Here is a 25,962-nt window from a genome sequence, read left to right as displayed (position 1 = left end):
GCACATATTTTCTTCTAGTCTCTGGCTTGTTTAATGGTGTCTTTACCCGCAACAATGAAATACTGTAAATTTTAATCATTGATAAATTGCATCAATATGGGAAACTGTGTGTATGTATAAACTTATTTTCTTAACGGTGTTGTTTGGTGCTCAGAAGTTTTTAATTGTAACAAAATTCAGTTTATTCGTTTTTTCTTTCAAAGCTCATGATTTTGATGTTTCTAAAAACTCTTTGGCTGGCTAATCAAAGCTCATGAAAAGTTTCTGTGTTTCTTTCTAAAACTTAGTTTTTGTGTTTTTTTTTTTATGCAGTCTCACTCTGTCACCAGGCTGGAGTGCAGTGACGTGATCTCGGCTCACAGCAACCGCTGTCTGCCAGGTTCAAGTGATTCTCCTGCCTCAGCCTCTCAAGTAACTGGGACTACAGGTGCCAGCCACCCACCTGGCTAATTTTTTGTATTTTTGATAGAGACGGGGTTTTACTGTTTTAGCTAGGATGGTCTTGATCTCCTGACCTCATGATCCACCTGCCTCAGTGCGCCCAGGCTCTTTCTAAAACTTTTGTTGCTTTACCCTTTACATTTTGGTCTTTAATTCATTTGGGGTCAATTTTTATGTATGGTGTGAGGTTTGGGTCTATGTTTATTTTATTTTGTTGATTTTTTATTTTTATTTTTTGCATGTAGGTCTTAGCACCATTTGCAGAAAAGGCTAACCAGTGACTTGACTTTTTTTGTAGAAAATCAATTGACCACAAATGTAAGGGCTTTCTTTCTGTACTCTCAATTCTGTGCCTTTGGTTTACCATCTGTCCTTATGCTAGTACCACACTGGTTTTTGCAATGCAATTTTTCTATGAAAAAAGTTAGTTCAAGAATTGGACTTAAGATGCAGTGTCTTCACTAAAAAACACTGTTGTACCTTTGCTACTTTTCCTCTCTGTTCTTTATGAGTCACTGTGTTAGAGTACTAGTATTTGGTGTTTTCTCTTTGGGGTAATTATGGAAATCTAATGTGGTAGATGACAATGTGGAATCAATCAAAGTGCATTTTCCAGATTACTATATATATGACTTTAAGCAGTGCTTTGTTTTTCATAAAGGTGGTAATCATTTTTATACCTGTTCTGCATTTGAAAAAAAAAAAGATTAAGTTTTTCATTACCTCTGTCTTAATCATTCCCAATAACTACTGAATGAAGGATTTACAAGGCTGGCATATTATTTCAAGTATTTTCATTAATGGTAACATGAATTGGGTCTCATATCACAAAACTATTATTTTACTAAATAGAAAACCTATGAATTAAAATGTCTTGCGTGTGTTTGGTAACATAGTGTAGTTCTATATGTTTTATGAAAATTGGACATTTTTCATAGTATAAAGTGCTAGCTGTATTTTTATATTTACCTATTCTGTTTTTATCTTTGTATTAGTATGATTCTGAATAGCTAAGTGTGAAGACATTAAAATAATTATATTAGAAATGTGAAGACTGCAAAATATATATATCTTTAGTTACAACTGCGTTATGGATGCATAAACATTGAAAAGGAAATTTTTTAAAAGTCAGTGCTTTATTGTGACGTTTGGAATCTAGTTGATCATTTTCTCTTGTTTTCTAATAAACTCCTAATTTTGTTTGGGACATGACTTATTTTTAATGTGAAAAAATCTAAATGTAAGTCTTGGTGAAATGCAGAGACATTTCCCTTCTCTGGCACATAGCTGAGCTGACTGTTGCTGCTGGGCTTTAACTGGAGATTACAGTCATGCTATTAGATTTGGAACCTGTTTTCTGCAGTGCCATTAGTAGGTCAAGCCATGCGTCCTGGTTCCTGGAGGGCTCAGTTCTCAGGATGGCTTATCTGCTTCCTGCTTTCTTCGTAATCTTCTCATTTCAACCTGAGTAGACCAGCTTGATGGCAACTGACATGTGTGTTACCTGGCCCTTTTACTTTCCTGGGAAGTCTTTTAACTGATAATATCACCTCCTAAAAACATATCCATAGAGCAACATGGAATTATCTTTTTTATCGTTCATTTAAAGTCAAAGCCATAAGTAAGCTTTCATTTATAACTCTAAGTCCCTGGAAATAGGTGTTATGAAACTTTTAACCCAGTCACTTCTTTAAATCTTTTCTTTCTCTCTGTTGCCCCTTTAAACATCTTTGTGACCTATTCACAGAATGACTCCATGAGGAGTGTAGTATAATGTTCTGGAAAGATAAGGTCTTCTTATTCTTGTTTTCTTTTGGGAGCTGAATCAAAGTATGGCTGGGTTAGAGTAACCTCTTAACCATCGTTTACTTTGAATAGAGCCTTTTTGCCAGCTGAAGTTGGGATTCAAAATGATTAGAATCACTGAAGTTTGAGTTGTAGTACAATTACATTCATGAAGACTCTGGCCTATTTATGATCATTTGCTTGCAGATGAAGCAAAATCAGATCAACCTAGTCACATTCACTGAGTCAACACCAGAATGAAGAGAGTGTCAGGGAACTGGGTGTGGTGGCACGTATCTGTAGTCCCAGCTATTCAGGAGGCTGAGGCAAGAGAATCGCTTGAGCCCAGGAGCTTGAGACCAGCATGGGCAACATAGCAAGACCCAGATCCTGTCTAGAAAAGAAAAGAGTGCCTGGAACTTGCTTCTTTAGTACAGCCACAATTTTGTATACATCTGTAATGAGGATGTTTATGATAAATACATTAACAGTTTGGAATAATATATCTTTTGATATTTTTCTTGTCTTTTTTTATGTTGAATAATCTGTGAAGTATAGGTTTTAACAGCTTTCAAAGATACTGTATGTGAGTGACATACAGTCATTTATTTTAATATAATTACTGATACAAGAACAAACAGTACTTTCTCAGTTTCATACTGATCTGTGATGCATAAAATGTTTAACTTGATTATATTGTCCAAATAAGATCTATACACGACACGATAGCTATTCAAAGTTTCTGAAATTTCCAAATTGATTATTATCTATTCAGATAAGCATTGATCATTGATCCTTGGCTTCATTCATAAACAAAAATAGTCTACTGGTTTGGATAGTGTCTATGAAAAAACATATAATAATTTATAAAAAACAAGTATCAACATTGGTCTGGCTTGCATTAAAAAATCTTTCTGTGCAGTTTGTTAGTGTACTGTCTTTAAGGATGCAAGAATATAGTTTTGAATGTAATCATGCATCTGAGGCCCTTTGAGGACAGGTTTTAGAATCATAGTAACCATGCTATGCTTGGGTTTGTAAGGGTGATTTTTTTTTTTTTTTTTTTTTTTGAGGGCTCAAGGATATAGTTTGTTACTGCTGTGGCTTTTTTTCTGGTATCTGGTTAAAATGTCACAGAGCATATGAAAAGTAAGACAGTAATTAGTGACTTGAGGAATGAATTCTCTTAGAAATAAGAAGTCTGGAGTTCCAATCAGGCCTTTAGATCCTTGATTATTCTAAAATAGGATTGAAAATGACCACTGGTCTTGAGCAGTCATTAACATATGAGTGATAAGGAATGTTGAATTTGTGTTACTTCAGTGCAAATCAGTTAAATTCCAAGTGAACTAGTTAGCAGTGTCCTGTAAGGAGGGCAGCTGTGGTAGTTTGCTGGAGGGAACGAAATGAAGTATTATTGAGGGAAACAGCCAAAATGCAAGCCCTTCTGGGGAGAGGTTGCATGTGCAGTTTGCCAAGTACTAAGCACTTTCTCAGTATCTTATGGGAGTGGCTCAAGGCGGGGGCAGACTTCATTTGATCCTCACAACAGTTCTTTGACAGAGACAGTGTTACCCAGTTTTAGAGAAGCTCAGGATTGGAGAGATCAAATGATTTTTGTTCAAGTCTTACACCCACTAATTTAAATTTGAATCCAGATGTTCTGAAACTCCATGATATACTTGTATAAATCAAAGCACTGCCTATGAAGTGGTTTACCCAGAGCAAACTCTCTTTATATATTTTCTTTCTTTATTTGTGGGGGGGTGGGGGCTGGGACTACAGGCACCCGCCACCACGCCTGGCTAATTGTTTTTTTTGTATTTTTAGTAGAGATGGGGTTTCACCATGTTAGCCAGGATGGTCTCCATCTCCTGACCTTGTGATCAGCCTGCCTTGGCCTCCCAAAGTGCTGGGATTACAGGCATGAGCCACCGCGCCCGGCCCTAAAAAGTTTGTCCTGGCTGGGCACGATGGCTCACACCTGTAATCCCAGCCCTTTGAGGGGCTAAGGCAGGAGGATCACTTGAGACCAGGAGTTCCAGACCAGCCTGGATAACATAGGACAACCTATCTCTACAAAAAATTAATTAACTTAAAAAAAAAATTAGCCAGGTATGGTGGCACATACCTATAAACCTAGCTACTCAAGAGGCAGAAGTGGGTGGACCACTTGAGCCCAGGAGGTCAAGGTTTTAGTGAGCAATGATGGAGCCACTGTATTCCAGCCTGGGTGACAGAGCAACACTGTCTAAAAAAAAAGAAAAAAGGAAAGTGTGTCCTAGGTTTTATAGCTAGGTATGTGGCCCAGCCATCTACTCCATGAACTTGCTGTGAATTACTGAGAGGTATTTTGGTGGCTGGGGGAATCAGATACTCCTAAGCAGCTGCTTAGAGAAGGAAGGAAGAAGATAAGCCTTGGACATTCCTGGCTTCCCCTCCCCCTTACTCTGCACTCCTTGTTTGGGAGCTGCCTAGAATTTTTCAGTGGGGAGAGAGGGACCAAGGTGTTTACCTCTATGATGGTTTGAGACTCTGGTCAATCTGTGCTTTTCTAGTATTCTCACCTGGTAGCATTCTTAGTTAAGTACCTAGTAGATGTTAATCCCTTTCTTCCTTTTCCTGTCGCTGTGTCTGCCTCTTAGACACAAAGTACAGAAACTAACAAACGGAAAGGTTAAGCTATACAGAACCCTTTCCAAAGCTGTGATTGCCAACCTCCAGCTTTTTAGAGACATTTCTGGTTTGATTCATGGAGTCTGTGTTGTCTAGAAGAGCTTGACTTGGTCTGCTAGGGGTTGATTGTCTAGCAGTTCTGAGATGCAGTTTGAGGCACAGCAGGTCAGTTGTGATACTTACAGCACATGCAAAAAAGGGACTTCTGTTTGAGATTAAATTATCTTCTGAAATAGACACAATTCAAAAGCAATTTGGTGATGTATTTCAGAACTTAAAATCACCAGCAATTTCATAAATATGTTCACTTAAAACTATGCCAAGATATTTATGTGATATATTGTAGCATATTTGTAAAGAATGAAGTAGTTCTGTATATGTGCTCCTTTGGAAAGATTTATAAGATATATATACACACTTACGTGTACATATATATAAAAAATGAAAAAAATGCCTTGTGGAATCAATGTGATTACCATTCCCTTTTGTATAATTTTTTAAAAAAAGGTATATATGCTGGTGTATGCATTTTTTCCCTGAAAAAGATGTACAGTACAACTGTTAATAAACTGGAAAACTTTTTCTTCCTTTTCTGTATTTGAATTTTCTAACTATGTTCACTTATTTTTCTTTCCTTTAAAAAAAAATCGGGATAGCTGAGCAGTATGATTATGTTATCATTTTGCTTTAGTTTTAATGTATTTTATAAAACCTTACTAAGTGTTTTTTAAAAATATTGCAATTTTTTTCTAATGTTCATTTGTCAGTTTTTCTTGTCCTCTGGGAGTTCAGAGGAAGTAAGCAATTTTTGTGGGGAGAGTGGTAAAGCATATAGATAGCAAATGTTCTCAGGAAAGCTTATTAATTAAAACATTGAGTTGAAAAATAGAAAGGAAAAAGATATTTCCTAAATGTAATTTGAAGGACAATGAATTCAATCTTGCTGAAGTGTGTTTGAAGGTGTACCTTTATGCTTAGTTTGTTTGCTTTCAAAGGAGCTTTGGACTGAATTGTATTTGCTTTTCAGACTGCAGGACTGGAGGTGGCCATGGAAGCCTCCAGAATCTGATTGCTAATCAGGAAAGCTGTTGGCTAAGAAAGGCCTGCCTGTTTGGACTTGAAGTAATGACTGATGCACAGATAAAGCCAGGGTGACTTTTTAAATATCTTTTGACTTCTGTGTCCAGATTTTGCTTTTCTCTTAATTAAAACCCTTAGACAAAGGTCACAGGTCAAAGGAGATGATTCCTCTAAACTCTTCTGGTAGCAATAGCTGCTTAACTCTTCAACTCTTGATAGGCTTGTCTGGAAACTGTTGTGTTCATTTTTCTATGATGTGATTTACCTCCTTTGGCTTAGTTTGAGTGCTGAAATGTAATAATAGATATGAAGATGGAAATTTTTTTTTACAGTGTAAATAATGGTAGTCTGGAGAAGAAAGGCATTGTGCTAACCTTTATCCATATTTCATATGGAATACTTGAAGTTTTATTTTTACTTTTTATTTATTTATTTATTTTTGAGACAGAGTCTTGCTCTGTCGCCCAGGCTGGAGTGCAGTGGCGCAGTCTTGACTCACTGCAACCTCCGCCTCCTGGGTTCAAGTGATTCTCCTGCCTCAGCCTCCTGAGTAGCTGGACTACAGGTGTGTGCCACCATGCCTGGCTAATTTTTGTATTTTTAGTAGAGACAGGGTTTTGCCATGTTGCCCAGGCTGGTCTTGAACTCCTGGCCTCAGGTGATCCACCCGCCTTGGCCTCCCAAAGTGCTGGGATTACAGATGTGATCCACTGTGCCCGGCCGAAGTTTTATTTTTAAAAATCAGTAAACAGTGTTATTTTTCGAATTTCATAAGAATTTTAGAAATGTATTTTCCTAAAATGGTTTGTTAAATACCTCATCCGACTCAGTAATGTTTATTTTTGCCGTATCTCCTTCTCTTTATAACTTCTGTACTGATATCTGACCTTAAACTTAGTCATGCCAGGAATCATAACCCCTATATTTCAAGGTATGTGAACCATAGTATAGGAATTTTAATCTATTAGGGAGATTAAGGGGACAGTTTCTAAAATACATATCTATGTATGTATATGTATGTGTTTGTATGTAATTGATATTTATAATATAGAAAAGTCTAAAACACCACCATTGTCAGTTGATATCATAAATGAGGAAAAACTGATATTATCTTCAGTACATACTCACTTCCCAAAAGAATCTGATAGTTTAAAAATTCAGGGTAATCAATACCTAATACAAGGATAGCAAACTCAAATGCCGACAAGACAGGGACCCAACAGAAAGTAAACCAGTGAACTTGGGCATAGAGTGGAGAAAAAGGGCACAGCTACTGCTCAGCTTCTCGCTTCTGCTGTTCAGGAATGAGGCTCCAGTGTAGCATGATCTGCTGATACATCAAGAGAAGGCAGAAATGTAGAGCTTTGTGAGTGCCCCCATACTTTTAATGTGTTGGAAACACATTAGAAAATTAAAACATTGTACTCTCGCATGTTTTGCTGTGATGTTTCTTGTCAGTACTTCAGGGCCAGAGAAGCATAAGGGGTGGCGCTTGTTCTTTGGTGACGTATGGTCTAGTTGGGCCCTTATGATGTGGAGCAGTTGAAGGGCTGAGATAAATGGTGTGGGTGCTGAAGGCCACAGGATCCTAAGGAGGTAGAAATTGGTGTGAGTCAGACCATCCTAGGAAGCTTCATAGAGGAAGGGGATCTGTCCTACAAGGCCTTAACATTTAGGGCCGTGGAGAGAAGGGAGGGCGGATGGGGAGCAGAAGTGGGGAGGGCGTGGTCTTGGGGCATCGGTAGGCACTCGAGGAGACTGGCCTCTGTAGAAGGCCTCACGGTGGGTCTGTGCTCTGAAGAGCTCCTCGCAGAGCTGGAGGAGAGTTAGCTATGGGGAGAATATGAGATGTAGTTAGAAAGGAAAGGAGGGGGCCACCCTCTGGGGCCCTCTAGGCAATCATAAGGACTTCATGTTTTACTGTGGGGACAGAGAAGACTGATTGCAAGTTCTGATAGCAGAAGTGCTGTGGTGTGACTTGAGTTTTAACAGGATTCCTCTGTTGAGAATAGAGTGTAGAGGGCAAGGATAGAATTAGGGCAAGCAGCAAGGAGGTCACTGGAATAATCCAGGCCAGATGAATGAGGGCTTGGGTAAGGGGCAGCAATGGATCTACGCTGAAGGTCGAGTCAGGACTGTTTTCTGGTGGAATGGACCTTGGAAACATGTCCACATTCCATTCTTTTCATTGATAATGACCAAGCCGCAGCTTAGACCCTTCTCCTCATTTCTAGATAACTGTGAAATTCTAGAAATTTTCCTTCTCATTCTCAATTTTCTCTTTTCATCATATAGCTACAGCAGGATTGATGTTGGAATGCTGGCCCCATCACAGCCTCCCTGGCTTTTGAACACAGTGGGCGGATTTCTGCCTCAGGGCCATTGCATTGGCTGGTTCTTCTTGTATTCTCTTCCCCAGATATCCTCCTGGGTAATGTCCTTTCTCATTTAATTCTTACTCAAATGTTAGTCTGTCGGTGAAACCTACCCTGATCGATGTTTTAAAAATCGCAAACCTTCCTGTCACTCCTCCCCAAATCCCTCTTAACCTTTTAATTTTTTTCCCTGTAGATCTTAGCCCCTTCTAACATACCTGCATACTTTACTTACATTTTAAGTTATTGTCTCTCTCTTCTCACTGGAATATAAATGCCAAGAGGAATTTATATAAATATAAATATAAATATAAATATAAATATAAATATAAATATATTTATATTTATATATTTAAATATATTTATATTTATATATTTAAATATATATATTTATATATATAAATATAAATATAATATATATAAATATAAATATATTTATATATATAAATTCCAAAAGGCAGGGATTTTTGTTTTTGTTCACTGATACATCCCTGTCACCTAGACTAGTGTCTGGTGGGGACTGGGTACTTGATAAATATTTGTTGAAGGAATGAATAAGTGGCTTTCAAGAGGCACTTAAGATATACCACATGTCAGACACTGAAAATTAAAAACAAACAAAGCAAAGACACAAGCCCTGCCCCAGAGCACATGGTTCAGTGAGGCACAACAGCAGGAGAACAAAGCCTATTGATCTAATACAATGTGTCCAAACTTCTGTGCAAACAAAAGTAAAAAAGCAAGTAATTCTTCCCTTTTCAGCCAAGTCTAGACTGTTGATTTGGACTTCCCAAGGCACACAGGTAGGGGAGAGGTGATGACATTTCAGGGAGAGGGAGCAGTGTGAGAGGGGACATGGAGGCAGGAATGTGCCATCTGTGTAGTCAGGAGGGTGTTGGTGGTGGAGAGTGACTGAAGACGAGGCAAGAAAATGGAAAGTGGGGCCAGTTGAGAGGGGACTTGAATACCCTGCACAGGAGTCTTGACTCCCCACATTTATTGAGCTCCTGTTGTGTGCCAAGAACAGTGCTAGGTGCTTGGGATTCAAAAGTGAATAGATGGCTCTTCCTGCTTTATGGGTTTCATCTTCTAGAGAGAGGCTGTGGTGTTAAGTGAGAAGAAAAATGGCCAGGATTGTGGTGGGAATGGAGAGGCCAGGAGAGACAGAGGAGGGACACTGGGGCAGGATTAATAGGATTTGGTCAAAGACACGGTGTGTGATGGAGGGAGTAGGAAGTAGAGTCTTCTGGCTCGTCACTGGGGCTTAGGGGTAGATAAATGGTGACAGTGTTGTCTGTAGTAGGAAAGGCAGGTAAAGGATGCAAGGGGCTGGAAATGCCAATCAGAGATCTCAGGAGGGATGTGAAGGAAAATTAAAAATATATAATAGCCTGTTAGTTTTGTCTTTGGGAAGCCAGGAGGCTGGAGATACAGGTGCCTCAACCAGGAAAGTTGGAAGGGGAAATGTGTTTGTAGGACAGTAGGGGAAGTGATGTGTGTACCTTACCAGAATGTCACTTCCATGAGGGCACAAGTTTGGTTTGTTCACTGCTGTATATCCAGCCCCTAGAACACTGCCTGGTACAGAGTATAATCTCAGCCAATGTTTGTGGAATTAATGAATAACGTAGTTGAATTTGGAGGACAAAACTGGAGTCATAAGTTATTAGAAGGCTTAAAATGAGATTAAAGTGATTACAATTATATTATTTTAGATATTCTTTTACAGGGCTTTGGTGATCAGTTAGATTTTTTAGAAATTTTAAAATGTTACCTTTTACTGATGATATTCCTGGTCACATACTTGCTTTGGATATATACCCAATAATGGGATTGCTGGGTTGAATGGCAGTCCTAAATTCTTTGAGAAGTCTCCAAACTGCTTTCCTCAGTGGCTGAACTAATTTACATTCCCATCAACGGCATAGAAGTGTTCCTTTGCTCCAAAGCCTCACCAGCATCTGTTGTTTTTTGACTTTTTAATAATAACCATTCTGGCTGGTATAAGACAGTATATCATTGTGGTTTTGAATTGCATTTCTCTGATGATTAGTGATGTTGAACATTTTTTCATATGTTTGTTGGCTGCTTATATGTCTTGTTTTGAGAAGTGTCTCCTCATGTCTTTTGCTCTTTTTTTCTTTTTTTTTTCTGAGATGGAGTCTCGCTCTGTTACCCAGGCCGGAGTGCAGTGGTGCAATCTTGGCATACTGCAATCTCCGCCTCCTGGGTTCAGGCGATTCTCATGCTTCAGTCTCCCAAGTAGCTGGGATTACAGGTGCTTGCCACCACACCTGGCTAATTATTACATTTTTGGTAGAGATGGGGTTGCATCAAGTTGGCCAGGCTGGTCTCGAACTCCTGACCTCAGGTAATCCACCCGCCTCCGCCTCCCAAAGTGCTGGGATTACAAGCATGAGCCATCGCCCCTGGCCTTTTGGCCAGGCTGGTCTTGAACTTCTGACCTCAGGTAATCCACCCACCTCGGCCTCCCAAAGTGCTGGGATTACAGGCATGACCCATCGTGCCTAGCCTTTTGTGCACTTTTTAATGGAGTGATTTGTTTTTTTGCTTATTGAATTGTTTAAGTTCCTCATAGATTCTGGATATTAGATCTTTGTCAGATGCATGGTTTGTGAATATTTTCTCCCATTCTGTAGTACATACCTGCTTTGAATAGAAATCTTAATCTCCGATAGTGTTATCATTTGCTGAACCCAGTTTGATGTTGGAAGCAGGTAGTCTAGATTAACACAGCAGTAGGCAACCTTTCATGCCAAGAAGTGAACGGCTACATGAAAAGGCACAAGTGAAGTGAGTGAGAATGAAATTTTTTTGCAATTGCCTTCTATTGATGTGGAATATCAAGTGAATGCTTTGATTTTTTTTTTCCTTGTGTTGTATTGTCGCAGTACAAATGCTTATAAAATGTGGACTGGCAACTGGTGCTTAGAAATCTGTGGGTTTCCCCAAAAGACTTTTCATTATGGTTGTTTGGTGTGTGTCTTTATGAAGTATTTCATAAAGACAGTGAAAAAGATATGTTGCTTTTTTTTTTTTGTAATCAAAATCAGGGTGTCATTGGGACATTGTAGAATGTAGTATCCTTTCATTATATTAGAAAGGTAGCTAATTTTTAAGTAAGTGAGAATTGAACTGTGAGTTAATTATTGAGTCTAGCCTCATGGCACTGGTAAGAATAAATGGAAATAGAACCTTGCCATGTTAGTGATTCCAACAGTGTTATGGACTGAATTGTGTCTCCCCAAAATTCATATATTAAAATGTGAGTGTATTTGGAGACAAAGTCTTTAAAGAGGTAGTTAAGATAAATTGAAGCGTTATTAAGGAGGGTCCTAGTGCAGTCTGATTGGTGCCTTATAAGAAGAAGAAATTAGGCACAGACACGTTCAGTGGGAGGACACTGTGAAGACATAGGGATAAGACGGCTCTCTACAAGCCAAGGAGAGAGGCCTCAGAATAAACCAGTGCTGCTGACACCTTGATTTCACATTTCTAGCCTCCAGAAATGTGAGAAAATAACTTTCTGTTGTTTAAGCCACCCAGTCGTGGTACTTTGTTATGGCAGCCCTATCAAACTACTACAAGCAGGCAGCCCAGGCTATTTTAGCATCACAGTCTCCCTGCAAGTCAGGAAGAGGGAGACTCAGTAGTGCCCTGGGTATCCCAAGATGGATGTTTCTGTTTGAATGCTCACAGGGTCGCCAGGTAACTGCTGTTGTCTGTTGTTCATTAGTCATTCATTTCTGATCATTTTCTTCTGTTGTTTATTCATTTACTTATTTATTGACAGGGTCTTGCTCTGTCGCCCAGACTGGAGTGCAGAGGTGTGAAACAGCTTACTGTAGCCTTGACTTCCTGGTCTCAAGTGATCCTCCTGCTTCAGCCTCCCAAGTAGCTGGGACCACAGGCATGCACCACCATGCCCAGCTAATTTTTTTTTTTTCTGTAGAGACAGGATCTCACTATATTGCCCAGGCTGGTCTTGAACTCCTGGATTCAAGCATTCCCCCGGTCTCTGCCTCCCACAGTGCTGGGATTACAGGTGTGAACCACTGTGCCTGGCCTTTCTGATCATTTTTGTTGGAAGCTGCATACCTTGTCAGCATTTTTATTTCCTTCCAAAACTCCAATTAAAGGTGTGAGACGAAGCTGAGGTGCTTATCTTACAACTTTCTGTGATTGGAGTCCTCGGGTTTCATTTATATGGATAGTCCCAAGCTCAGCTGACTAGATGAGATTCTTGCTGAGGCAGGACAGCTTTGTGGACGGCTGTCTTTGGTGTGAATTGGACCATGTGCATGGGATGCCAGGGTTTCAAGCCAAGGCTGCTTTCTCAAGAGACTGTCTCCGGCAGCTTGGAATTTAAGTGAAGCTTAATTTAATCCCTGGTTTTCACAGTAAATGTGTAGGGTGTATGTTACTTACAGTAGGAGTTGGAAAGCCATTGGCTTCCTTTGGCCTATTTATTTGAATTTGATTTACTTGGAAATTTTCCAAGCAGCAGAGCACTTAGAGGTCTTCCAAAGAACTTAAAAAGTTTTCATTTCACATTCCAATAGATCTGTTTTCAAAATGGGTAGGGCGAGTGGAGTCTGTGATTAATTAGGTTATAGTAAATTTTGGTTTTTTTTCGATGTATCGTAGGTTTGAAGAAAATGAGAGGCATAAATGTTGCGAACTATCTTCTTGAATTCCTTCTTGATTGGGTTGCTGGGACACCCAACCTCAGGATATTTAAAATACCTGGAGACCTAAAGTGAAGTACTCTCATTCTCTATTTTGTATCTAGGGCCACATAGATGTGTTTGATGTTAATCACACCTCTTCATTATGTGTGGTCGACTCTTCTGAGTAATACCATGAAAAGTGCTTCTTCAAATTCCATATCTTCACATATTGCTGTTATGTAAGAGGAATGAGACTATTATAATTGAGTGAAATTTAAAATCTTGTGCTTTAAGTTATGAAATAACATGCTTTTGGCTATGCCATCATGCAACCTGGCTTTTTCAGGAAATTTTGTAGCTTGTGGGGACAGATGACCCTGAATTCTAGCAGCACCTGCAATCAAAATAGTTCTCATTCCAGGGCCCACACAACAGGGTGTGTTCGAAAGTACTTAAAAGGAAAGTGTAGGCAATGCATTGTACCCTTAGTCATAAAACATTATCCTGGAATTTGCCTTGCCCCAAAGCTTGGGAAGCCACCCTTTTCTCCCTATCCCAAAGTTTCATTGTAATTCCCATTTCTGAAAAGAAAGAAAGAGTACGATGGAATTTCTTCAGTAGGATGGCAGATTGAAGGTACTTAGGTGAGGAAAGAGACGCTAACAGAGCTTGTGTGAGAAGATGACCAAAATCTGGGTGGAAGGATAGTCTTAGAAGAGTGATTAAGTGATGTTTATTTACCCAAATAAACTATTTTTCCTGCCAATTATAACAAATGCATTTATTCCATGTTTAATCAGTTGTAGAATATCCAACAGATTCATGGGGTAGAATGTATTTTATCAAGACAAAAATAGCCAGCTTGAGAAATGATATAAACCAGAGATCAGCAAACTACAGCTTGGAGGCCAAATCCAGCTTGCCACCTGTTTTTTTTATATGGCCCATGAGCCTAGAATGGTTTTTACATTTTTAAATGCTTGAAGAGGCCAGGCGCGGTGGCTCACGCCTGTAATCCCAGCACTTTGGGATTTGGGGAGGCGGGCGGATCATGAGGTCAAGAGATCGAGACCATCCTGGCTAACACGGTCTCTACTAAAAATACAAAAAATTAGCCAGGCATGGTGGTGGGCGCCTATAGTCCCAGCTACTCAGGAGGCTGAGGCAGGAGAATGGCGTGAATGCGGGAGGTGGAGCTTGCAGTGAGCCGAGATCACGCCACTGCACTCCAGCCTGGGCGACAGAGTGAGACTTTGTCTCAAAAAATAAAATAAATAAAATAAAATAAAATAAATGCTTGAAGAAAAGTCAAAAGTAGGAGAAGAATTTTGTGACAGCTGAAAATTATAGAAATTTGTATTTCATTGTTTATAATAAAGTTTTATTGGAACACAGCTGTGTTCATCCATGTATGAGGATATTCCGCACTGTATATCAAAGCTCTGTGGGCAAGCTTCTTCCTGCTGAGGCAGCACAGCTTTCTGGATGGCCATGAAAAGCAACTTTCATGGTACAGCAGCAGAGTTGAGTATTGTCACAGAGACTCTAGTCCACACAGTGTTCAGTTATTTACTGTCTGGTCCTTTACAGATATCTCTGCCCTTCCCTGCTAGTTTAAGCAATCGTTTAAATTTACTTGTGTTTTTTTTTTTTTTTTTTTTTTTTTTTGTGAGACAGAGTCTTGCTGTCGCCCAGGCTGGAGTGCAGTGGTGCCATCTGGGCTCACTGCAACCTCCGCCTTCCAACTTCAAGCAATTCTCCTGCCTCAGCCTCCTGAGTAGCTGGTACTGCAGGCGCATGCCACCATACCCAGCTAATTTTTGTATTTTTAGTAGAGATGGAGTTTCACCATGTTGACCAGGCTGGTCACAAACTCCTGACCTCAAGTGATCCACCTGCCTTGGCCTCCCAAAGTGCTGGGATTACAGGCGTGAGCCACCACACTCAGCCTCTGAATTTACATTTGATCATATTTTTGATTGTTTACTGTGCAGTGTGCTGGTTTTGACATGCAGGGTGGAATATCCTCATGTTGGATGGCAGGTTATTCCATAAGCTCATCTTTTAATAGAAACAGAATCCCTTCAATGTAATCTGCAAAAGATAACCACTGAGCATCTCCTTGGTCACTGGAAATTGAGCCACAACCATTAAGAAAGTGGACCAGCTGTTCTTTCTTTTCCCTCTCTGACCGACCGAATCATTCATTTATTCAACAAATATTTAGTGAGTGCCAGCTGTCTGCTTGCCACTGTTCCAGGCAGTGACGATGAATGGTGAGCCTAATAAAGTCCCTCCTTGGGGACCCTACATTCTCATGGGAGGAGATGGATGGTAAGCACTGGGGGAAGAAGCACCAGGAAGAAAAGACAAAGGGAGAGAGAGAGAGAGAGCTGGGGCAAGAGAGGGCTGCTGGAGATGTGGTGCTGGGCCAAGGCTTTTGGCCACAAGAATCAGGTGAGTAGGAATTTGTGACATGAAGACTCAGGAGGTGGCATTCCAGGTGGAGGGAACTGCAGGGGCATAGGCCCCCAGGTGGAGCCAGTGCGGCGTGTTTGAAGAATGGGAATGCTGTCCTGGAGGCCAGGGCAGAGGTGAGGACAGAAAAATATTGGTGGGGTGAGGGACAGGATTCGGAGGGCGTGGCACGGCAGGGCAGAATAAGGACTTAAAACATTTTTAATTCTGGGAGAGACGAAAAGGCTTTGAGCAAAGAACTAACTTGATCTGGTAACGTTTTTTAAAAAAATCACTGAAATTACAAGATATATCCTCTGCCTTATGGTTTATTGCAGATAATGGCATTTTGTGGATTAAAAGAAAGAAAAACCCTTTCAGTTCACCAGCCACAACAGTTAGCTTTAAGAGTGTTATAAAAGTAGGATCAAGACAATAGGAATTACAGGCCAGGATCTTCTTAGGGGAGTGTTCAAAGCTTCAGGTATCCATATCAGTCCAGGTCCCATAAGAAAACAGGTGGCATATGGTAGGTAATGGGAAGACAATGGACTCTAGTGTGGAGGGAATGCCACTCCTACCTTGGTGCTTCAGGACAATTAATCTGCTAGTGTTGTTTCGAATGGATTGAAGAACAGAGGGGAAGAAGGTAGGGAGACCAAATTGTTTCATTAAATTATATAAAAAATTTTCAAAAAAAAGTCAGCTTCTATTGTGGAGGAAAACTATTGTACAGACCCCAGTCAGAACAATGAAGATACTTGTACTGTCCTCAAGTGTCATTGTACTTGTTGATTAACATATATTAAAAACAAGCAGGTGTGGTGGCTCACACTTGTAATCCTTGCACTTTGGGTGGCCAAGGCAGGAGGATTGCTTGAGCCCAGGAGTTTGAGACCAGCATGGGCAACTTAGTAAGACTCCTGTCTGTACAAAAAATAAACAAAATTAGTCAAGCCTGGTGGTGTGCCCTGTAGTTGCACTACTTAGGAGGCTGAGGTCAGGGATTGCTTGAGCTCGGGAAGTCGAGGCTACAGTGAGCCGAGATGGGGCCACTGCACTCCAGCTTTGGTGACAGTGTGAGACCCTGTTTCAGACACACACACATACACACACACACACATACACACACACACACAACCAAAAAAGGAAGCCATATATTAAAAATGTTGCCATAAAAAATATTGGGGACAGGGTATATAGGAGCCACAAAGAAGTGGCAGCATCCGGGGGCTAGTAATAGCCAAGCTCCTCCCACTCCTAGGCCTGAGGGGTGAGGGAGGAAGCAGTTTCCAGGGGACCCTATATAGAGAGCCACCTGACAGGACTCAGGGAATCTGGTGGGAAAGGATTTGGCTGAACCAAAATGGGAGCCAGTGGGCAAGACAGCCTGTTGTTAAATGGGTCAGCTTCCCAGAACACACAACACGGTGGCAGAGTAGAGGGCAGGTGGAGGATTTCCATCCTAGGGGACACCTCAGGAGTCTTAGCTGCATCCCAACTCTGTCGCTTTCCCTCACTCCCAACCCCAGCCACACCACAGATGTGCACGCGTGAGCGTGTACACACACACGCTCCCAAGTACCCTCTGGTATTCTTCCGTTGCTTTTCTGACCAGGATAGAGGAACTATTTATTAACTGTGAAATTTGAGGACATTTCTCATTATTTTTGTGGTGTTTGATGCTATAATATTTGCAAGACAAGGAAGATGTGGGTAGCTCTACGCATTCCATTTTCCATTCCTGATAAAAATTCAAAGCACGTATGTTACTGATGCTAGAGTTAAACATTTTATTTTTTAAAAGTATCATTTCTAATTGGCTGCAGAAGGAAAAATACAGTAAGCAGGACATTAAAAATCTTGGGGAACTATATTCAGTTTTGGTTATTCTGGTTACAAACAAAGCAAGCATTGAATTTTAGCCACTTCAAACAGTTTTCGTTTTCCACCGTTGAGCATGTTAAAACTGTGAAGACACAGAAGTACCATTCAGTAAACTGCTTCTTTCAGCAGCTTCTGTGATATCCCAGTACTTTGGAAGCCTTCCATTTTCTTTCAGGTACAAGAAGTTAACACCGTGAATTAGTCACTATCTGTGTATATAAAGCCAGGAGCTTTATATTTTGTACTGAGGCAGAGCTGAAGTTTTCAGATAATTTGATCTTTTAAAAATATTTGACTTTTCATTTGATTTAGGTTCTGAGAATCAAAGGTTCTAGTAACAAAATGGTCAACTTGGCAAAGAGAAATATGCAGAAGTCAATTTTAGGCCGTATTTTGCAAGAGCGCGGTGCCTGTGAAAGCAGCCCAAGCTGTACGGATGGTGAAACTCATTTTTCTCCCCTACTTTTTCTGGAATCTGGCCAAAAATTAAGTATCGTGGCACATTTTCTCAACAATCTTGGCCCCAAATTGGAGGGCTGGCTCAGGGCCCCAGGGGAAAAGAAAACTCCCTTTTCCATTTATGATTATCAGCCATGTTATAAAACTTAAACATTATTTTAAGGTCAAGGAAAATAAGTCACCTTGGATTTCCCATAAGTTTTGAAGCACTGGAACGAGGTCTGTTTTTGTTCCTTGGCTTTTGCTCACGTGTCGGTTTTGCAGCACAGGATCAGTCACGTGGTTGTGGGGCCTTTGGGGTTGAGGAGCTTCCACTGCATGCAAAGGCACTTTGTTAACACAGCGGGACCTGGGTGAGTGAGCCAGGTCCTAGGCCTGAGTCGGTTTATATAATTCTGCTCAGGAGATTGGAGGCATGAACAGATAGGTGGTCTGCAGAGAAAGAGAGAACCTCCATGGATGACAAGAGGACTGTGGAAAATTATTAAAAAATGAGAGTGATCCTGTCTTTCTGGCGGAGAGTGAAAACACAGCTGGCATGGAGCCAGGCCTTGAAGGATCCTGAGGAACAGAGTCACTAGTCATGGATTTGAATGAGTTCTGTGTCTTGACTTCAATTCGTAAGCCTCCGTTTTCCTCATCTATATAATGGTGATGACATCTTTACCACCCATATCACGGTATTTTTATGAGGCTAAATTACAGCATGGAACACAAACCATAAAATACCCGAATGCTGTTACTTATTATTGTCATGAATATTATCAAATGGCGTCTGTTAAATATTTATTTGTAATGCTTGTTATCACATTTGTAGTTTTCCAGGAGTTTGATCTAAAAAACTCAGTTGCTGCCACTGATGGTGATTTCTTAGGCCAGCTCCACATAGGAAGGTTTTTATATGTGGTAGACTTTTTATATGTGCAGATCTCACAAATGCAGTGTGGAGTCTCTTGTTACAGTTGAGAGGAGTCTCTGGACAGGGCATGTGAAAGGCTGAGCTCCCTTCTTTAGGCAGGAATCGGATATAGTATGGTGGAGTATGTTAATGTACAGACAGACGCTTGAAGTTCTGGGTTTAAGATTGTCTATAGAACTTGGGAATTGGGACGGCGATTTTTAAGGGAAAAAAAATTGCCAACTTTTTTTTTTTTTAATGGAACTTCCTAGAGCCTTTCTGGGACTTACTTTACTTGTTAGAGGAGTAGGAGGTGTGTAAATTCCTTCCTGGGTATGTTAATTAAAATGTAGTGAATTAAGCTGGAGAACTTGGAGCCCGAAACATGTTAGTGTTGTATAAAAGGAGGAATATAAATGCATGAGATTAAGTTTAAAAAACACGTGCCACACACATTTAGCTAGAGATCCTAGTTCAAACTCACTCCCCCAGTCGGCCCCATTCACACGTTTCAGTGCCACCTTCTTTGTTAAAGACAACAGGACTACACTTCTTTGGAATTAGTTTAAGAGGTAGTTTATAAGCCAGTCAAGAAAATTGACCTCATGTTCATGATGCTCTTAAAAAAAAAATCAATTATTCTTGAGACAGGCCTCACTCTGTCACCCAGGCTGGAGTACAGTGGCATGATCTCGGTTTGCCGCAGCCTCAACCTCCAGGGCTCAAACCATCTTCCTGCCCCCTCCTCCTGAGTAGCTGGGGCCACAGGTGCGCACTACAACGCCTGGCTAATTTTTGTATTTTTGTAGAGATGGGGTTTCGCTGTATTGCCAAGGCCGGTCTTGAACTCCTGAGCTTAATCATTTTGCCTGCTTCAGCCTGCCAAAGTGCTAGAATTACAGGCGTGAGCCACCACGCCCGGCCAGTCTTAATTTTTTTTTTAAAGCATTTTTAGATTTACAGAAAAACTGAGCAGATAGTACAGAGTATCTCAATACTCCCTCACCTCCCTTTCTCTTTTTTTGTATCTTAATATGGTATGCTTGTTATAATTAAGCTATATTGATACGTTTTTATTAACTAAAGGCTATCAGATTTATTCAGCACATATAAAAAGTACCACATATAAAAACCTTCCTATATGAAGCTGGCCTAATAAATCACCATCAGTGATAGTAACTCTTTTTTTAGATCAAACTCCTGGAAAACTACAGATGTGATAACAAGCGTCACAGACACATAAATATTTAATAGATGCCATTTGATAATATTAATGACAATAATTAACAGCATTCGGGTATTTGACGGTTTGTGTTGCATGCTGTAATTTAGCCTCATAAAAATACCATGATATGGGTGGTAAAGGTGTCATCATCATTTTATAGATGAGGAAAACGGAGGCTTAGAAATTGAAGTCAAGACACAGAACTCATTCGAATCCACGACTAGTGACTCTGTTCCTCAAGATCCTTCAAGGCCTGGCTCCACGTCAGCTCATTCAGATCCACGACTAGTGGCTAATTAGATCAGATTTCCTTAGAGTTTTTTGGTTTTTTGTTTTTTGTTTTTTGTTTTGATAGGATCTTGCTCCATCACCCAGGCTGGAGTGCCGTGGTACAGTCATGGCTCACTGCAGCCTTGATCTCCCAGGCTCAACTGATCTTCCTTCCTCAGCCTCCTGAATAGCTGGGACCACAGGTATGCCCCACTGCTCCTGGCTAATTTTTTTTTTTTTTTTTTGTAGATACAGTTTCTCCGTGTTGCCCAGGCTGGTCTTGAACTCCAGGGCTCATGTGAGTCTCTCCCCGCTTAGCTTCTCAAAGTGCTGGGATTACAGATATAAGCCACTGCCCTCAACTAGATTTCCTTAGTTTTGACCTGAGTCAAATACTGTCCTTTTTCATTTGCCACCTTATCCCATCATGTAGAACAGTTGCCTGACACATAGTGACTTTGCACAGATGTTGTTGAAATAAAGATGCTCTGCCTGCCCTTGAGTTGGTATAATAGAGTAGGGAAGGATCAAGCCATGGTGCAAATGACACCACACTAGCGCTTAGGAATTTGGAAGCAGATGGGGCTGAGTGGGAATGAACCCTGGCCCTACCATCCACCAATCCTATGACTTGGGCAAGTCACCCAGCCTCTCAACCTGTTTTCTCACCTGTGAAAAGAAGATGATAATAATTCCTAGGCCAGGCGTGGTGCCTCACGCCTGTAATCCCAGCACTTTGGGAGGCCAAGGCGGGTGGATCACAAGGTCAGGAGTTGAAGACCAGCCTGGCCAAGATGGTGAAACCCCATCTTTATCAAAAATACAAAAATTAGCTGGGCGTGGTGGTGGGCACCTGTAATCCCAGCTATTCGAGAGGCTGAGGCAGGAGAATTGCTTGAACCTGGGAGGTGGAGGTTGCAGTGAGCTGAGATTGCGCCACTGCACTCCAGCCTGGGTGACAGAGTGAGACTCCATCTCAAAAATAATAATAATTCCTACCTCATTGAGGTAGGGATTAAATGAAAGAACACATATGAGAGTTTCCAGACTCTGGCCTCACCCATGAGAAACTCTTAGTAAATATCTTCTTAAAGACCATGCAGGACAGAATGTGATACCTGTGATGTGAGCTGCAGAGTGTCACTGAGAGTCAGAAAAGAGGGGATCGCCTAAAGTTGGAATGGAGGGGTTAGGAAAGCTTTCCTAGAGAAGGCAACATTTGTGATGGACCCAAAAGAATGGGTCTGTTCTTAACTGAGGGACAGTGATGGGAGAATAAAACACCAGGTTGAGAGACTATATCTCACAAAGCTACAGAGGTGGGAACGTGTGAGAATGTCTTTTGGAGGAAGGAAAATCACCCAATGTAAGCGGACTATAATTTAATTTGGCAAGACAACAGGACGAGAGAGAGAAAGGTGTAAGGCCATAAATGCTTTTGACAGATATGTATTTCAGCTTTTCTAAAAGTTTTCAAGTATAGAAAAAAGAACAGTACAATGAACACCCATATAACACCCCTCATTTATACAATTATTAACATTCTTTATTTGCTTTCTGTATAGAAATCAATATATATTATTTTTTGCCAAATCATTAAAAATTAATTATAGCTAGCATGACTTTATTTTTTTGAGACAGAGTTTCGCTCTTGTTGCCCATGTTGGAAAGCAGTGACACGATCTTGGGTCACTGCAACCTCTGCCTCCCAGGTTCAAGCAATTCTCCTGCCTCAGCCTCCCGAGTAGCTGGGATTACAGGCACCCGCCACCATGCCCAGCTCATTTTTGTATTTTTTTAAGTTATAGTTTAAGTTCTGGGGTACATGTGCAGAACGTGCAGGTTTGCCACATAGGTATACACTTGCCATGTTGGCTTGCTGCACCCATCAACCAGCCATCTACATTAGGTATTTCTCCTAATGCTGTCCCTCTCCTGGCCCCCTACCCACCGACAGGCCCCGGTGTGTGATCTTCCCCTCCCTGTGTCCATGTGTTCCCATTGTTCAACTCCCACCCATGAGTGATAACATGCAGTGTTTGGTTTTCTGTTCCTGTGTTAGTTTGCTAAGAATGATGGTTTCCAGCTTCATCCATGTTCCTGCAAAAGACGTGAACTCATCCTTTTTTATGTCTGCATAGTATTCCATGGTGTATATGTGCCACATTTGCTTTATCCAGTCTATCACTGATGGGCATTTAGGTTGTTTCCAAGTCTCTGCTATTGTGAACTGTGCTGCAATAAACATACGTGTGTATGTGTCTTTATAGTAGAATGATTTATAATCTTTTTGGTATATACCCAGTAATGGGGTTGCTGGGTCAAATGGTATTTCTGGTTCTAGATCCTCGAGGAATCGCCACACTGTCTTCCACAATGGTTGAACTAATTTACACTCCCACCAACAGTGTAATAGTGTTCCTATTTCTCCACATCCTCTCTAGTATCTGTTGTTTCCTGACTTTTTAATGATCGCCATTCTAATTGGCATGAGATGGTATCTCATTGTGGTTTTGATTTGCATTTCTCTAATGACCAGTGATGATGAACATTTTTTCATATGTTTGTTGGCTGCATAAATGTTTTCTTTTGAGAAGTGTCTGCTCATATCCTTTGCCCACTTTTTGATGGGTCTTTTTTTGGAAATTTTTTTAAGCTCCTTGTAGATTTTGAATATTAGCCCTTTGTCAGATGGATAGATTGCAAAAATTTTCTCCCATTCTGTCGGTTGCCTGTTCACTCTGATGATAGTTTCCCTTGCTGTGCAGAAGCTCTTTAGTTTTGATTAGATCCCATTTGTCAATTTTGGTTTTTGTTGCCATTGCTTTTGGTGTTTTAGTCATGAAGTCTTTACCCATGCCTATGTCCTGAATGGTATTGTCTAGGTTTCCTTCTAGGGTTTTTATGATTTTAGATCTATGTTTAAGTCTTTAATCCATCATGAGTTAATTTTTGTATAAGTTGTAAGGAGAGGGTCCAGTTTCAGTATGCTGCATATGGCTAGCCAGTTTTCCCAGCACCATTTATGAAATAGGGAATCCTTTCCCTGTTGCTTGTTTTTGTCAGGTTTGTCAAAGATCAGATGGTTGTAGCTGTGTGGCGTTATTTCTGATGCCTTTGTTCTGTTCCATTGGTCTGTATATATGTTTTGGTACCAGTACCATGCTCTTTTGGTTACTGTAGCCTTGTAGTATAGTTTGAAGTCAGGTAGCATGATGCCTCCAGCTTTGTTCTTTTTGCTTAGGATTGTCTTGGGTATACGGGCTCTTTTTTGGTTCCATGTGAAATTTAAAGTAGTATTTTCTAATTCTGTGAAGAAAGTCAATGGTAGCTTGATGGGGATAGCATTGAATCTATAAATTACTTTGGGCAGTATGGCCATTTTAACAATATTGATTCTTCCTATCCATGAGAATGGAATGTTTTTCCATTTGTTTGTGTCCTCTCTTATTTCCTTGAGCAGTGGTTTGTAGTTCTCCTTGAAGGGGTCCTTCACATCCCTTGTAAGTTGGATTCCTAGGTATTTTATTCTTTTTGTAGCAGTTGTGAATGGGAGTTCACTTATGATTTGGCTCTCTGTTCGTCTGTTATTGGTGTATAGGAATACTTGTGATTTTGCACATTGATTTTGTATCCTGAGACTTTGCGGAAGTTGCTTATCAGCTTGAGATTTTGGGCTGAGACAATTGGGCTTTCTAAATACACAATCATGTCATCTGCAAACAGAGACAATTTGACTTCTTCTCTTTTTATTTGAATACTGTTTATTTCTTCCTCTTGCCTGATTGCCCTGGCCAGAACTTTCAATACTATGTTGAATACGAGTGATGAGAGAGGGCATCCTTGTCTTGTGCCAGTTTTCAAAGGGAATGCTTCCAGCTTTTACCCATTCAGTATGATATTGGCTGTGGGTTTGTCATAAATAACTCTTATTATTTTGAAATACGTTCCATCAGTACCTAGTTTATTAAGTTTTTAGCATGAAGGGGTGTTGAATTTTATCGAAGGCCTTTTCTGCATCTATTGAGATAATCATGTGGTTTTTGTCATTGGTTCTGTTTATGTGGTGGATTACGTTTATTGATTTGTGTATGTTGAACCAGCCTTGCTTCTCAGGGATGAAGCCAACTTGATCGTGGTGGATAAGCTTTTTGATGTGCTGCCAGATTGGGTTTGCCAGTATTTTATTGAGGATTTTTGCGTTGATGTTCATAAGAAAAATATGGAACGCTCCATGAATTTGTGTGTCATCCTTGCGCAGGGGCCAGGCTAATGTCTGTGTCGTTCCAGTTGTAGTATATGTGTTACTGAAGCGAGCACTAATTTTTGTATTTTTAGTACAGACAGGGTTCACCATGTTGGCCAGGCTGGTCTCAAACTCCTGATCTCAGGAGATGCATCCACCTCTGCCTCCCAAAGTACTGGGATTACAGGTGTGAGCCACCGCACCCGGCCTGTCATGACATTTTAACCCTCAATACTTTAGCATCCATCTCCAAAAAATAAGGAAGCTTCATAATAAAAGTACACCACCATTATCATACCAAACAAAATTAACAGTAGTCCCCAAATATTACTAATATTAGTCCATAATCAAACTTTCTAAATTCATTTCCCAGACCTTTAGTGTTTTAACAAAATTTTAAACCAGAATCCAGGCAAAAGGCTGTGTATTGTTTTAAATACACAATCATGTCATCTGCAAACAGAGACAATTTGACTTCCTCTCTTTTTATTTGAATACTCTTTATTTCTTTCTCTTGCCTGATTGCCCTGGCCAGAACTTTCAATACTATGTTGACTAGATGAGTGACAATTTAGTCAAATTGTCTCTGTTTGCAGATGACATGATTTTGTATTGCATTGTTATGCCTCTTACCTCTCTTTAAATCTAAAATTCCAGCTATGATATTGAGGTTTTTATGATTTGGAACATTGAAAAGATTATGGAGCTTTCCCCCAACTCAGATATCCCTATCTAACACCAAAATAATTCAAAAAAGAAACAATACTGAATTTCAAGGTAAATGGAAGGAAGTCCATATAAATTCAGATATTTTTTCTCTCATCAGGTTGGTGCCTTTGATACTAGTTTTGCAATTTCAGGTAATCACATTTTTAAACTCAGCATATGCTTGCTTTCCTTGAGTTAAATAACCCAGCCCTGGACTCACAGAATTCAGTAGACATACAGTGGCTCGTTGTTTTCTGCTGAGCTGAATGTCTGGTATGTCTAACCTTCACAGATATGAAACCACATTGGTTTTTTTTTTTTTTTTTGAGACAGAGTCTCACTCTGTCGCCCAGGTTGGAGTGCCATTGTGCAATCTCTGCTCACTGCAACCGCCGCCTCCTGGATTCAAGCAGTTCTTCTGCCTCAGCCTCCTGAGTAGCTGGGATTACAGGTGCGTGCCACCACACCTGGCTAATTTTGCATTTTTAGTAGAGGTGGGGTTTCACCATGTTGGTCAGGCTGGTCTCGAACTCCTGACCTCATGATCCACCTGCCTTGGCCTCCCAAAGTGCTGGGATTACAGGCGTGAGCCACCACGCCCGGCCTGAAACCACATTCTTAATAATGCTGTGTAGACCCACAGAAGTGATTTTTGGCTTCATTGTATTTACAGGTTTTTTGAACCCTAGGTTCCAACCTTAGTGGAATTTCGTACAGAATTTCACAGTTTTTCTTTAAGGAAAAACATCAGGTAGGACTGTGGG

The 25,962-nt window shown here is 40.5% G+C and overlaps 1 protein-coding gene and 1 non-coding gene across 22 annotated transcripts in view; one reads left to right on the top strand and one right to left on the bottom strand.

Annotated features, from left to right (window-relative positions):
• Positions 1–25,962, top strand: part of APBB2 (amyloid beta precursor protein binding family B member 2) — a 398,493-nt gene that overhangs the window by 75,967 nt on the left and 296,564 nt on the right. For 2 of the 21 annotated variants that reach the window (XM_063705246.1, XM_063705239.1), the window contains exon 4: positions 20,330–20,447. The exons of the other annotated variants lie outside the window; for them this stretch is intronic. The gene's annotated coding sequence lies outside the window, so the exon portion shown is untranslated. The remainder of the gene's footprint in view (positions 1–20,329; positions 20,448–25,962) is intronic. 21 annotated transcript variants of the gene reach the window in all.
• LOC115934407 (U6 spliceosomal RNA) lies at positions 24,461–24,564 on the bottom strand. The gene has a single exon (XR_004070215.2). It is a non-coding gene; the product is annotated as a U6 spliceosomal RNA (small nuclear RNA).

The sequence above is a fragment of the Gorilla gorilla genome, chromosome 3 (genome assembly GCF_029281585.2).
Source record: "Gorilla gorilla gorilla isolate KB3781 chromosome 3, NHGRI_mGorGor1-v2.1_pri, whole genome shotgun sequence".
NCBI classification, from domain to species: domain Eukaryota; kingdom Metazoa; phylum Chordata; class Mammalia; order Primates; family Hominidae; genus Gorilla; species Gorilla gorilla.
The sequence above is the reverse complement of the archived record's forward strand: the minus strand, read 5'-3'. Positions and strand labels throughout refer to the sequence as shown.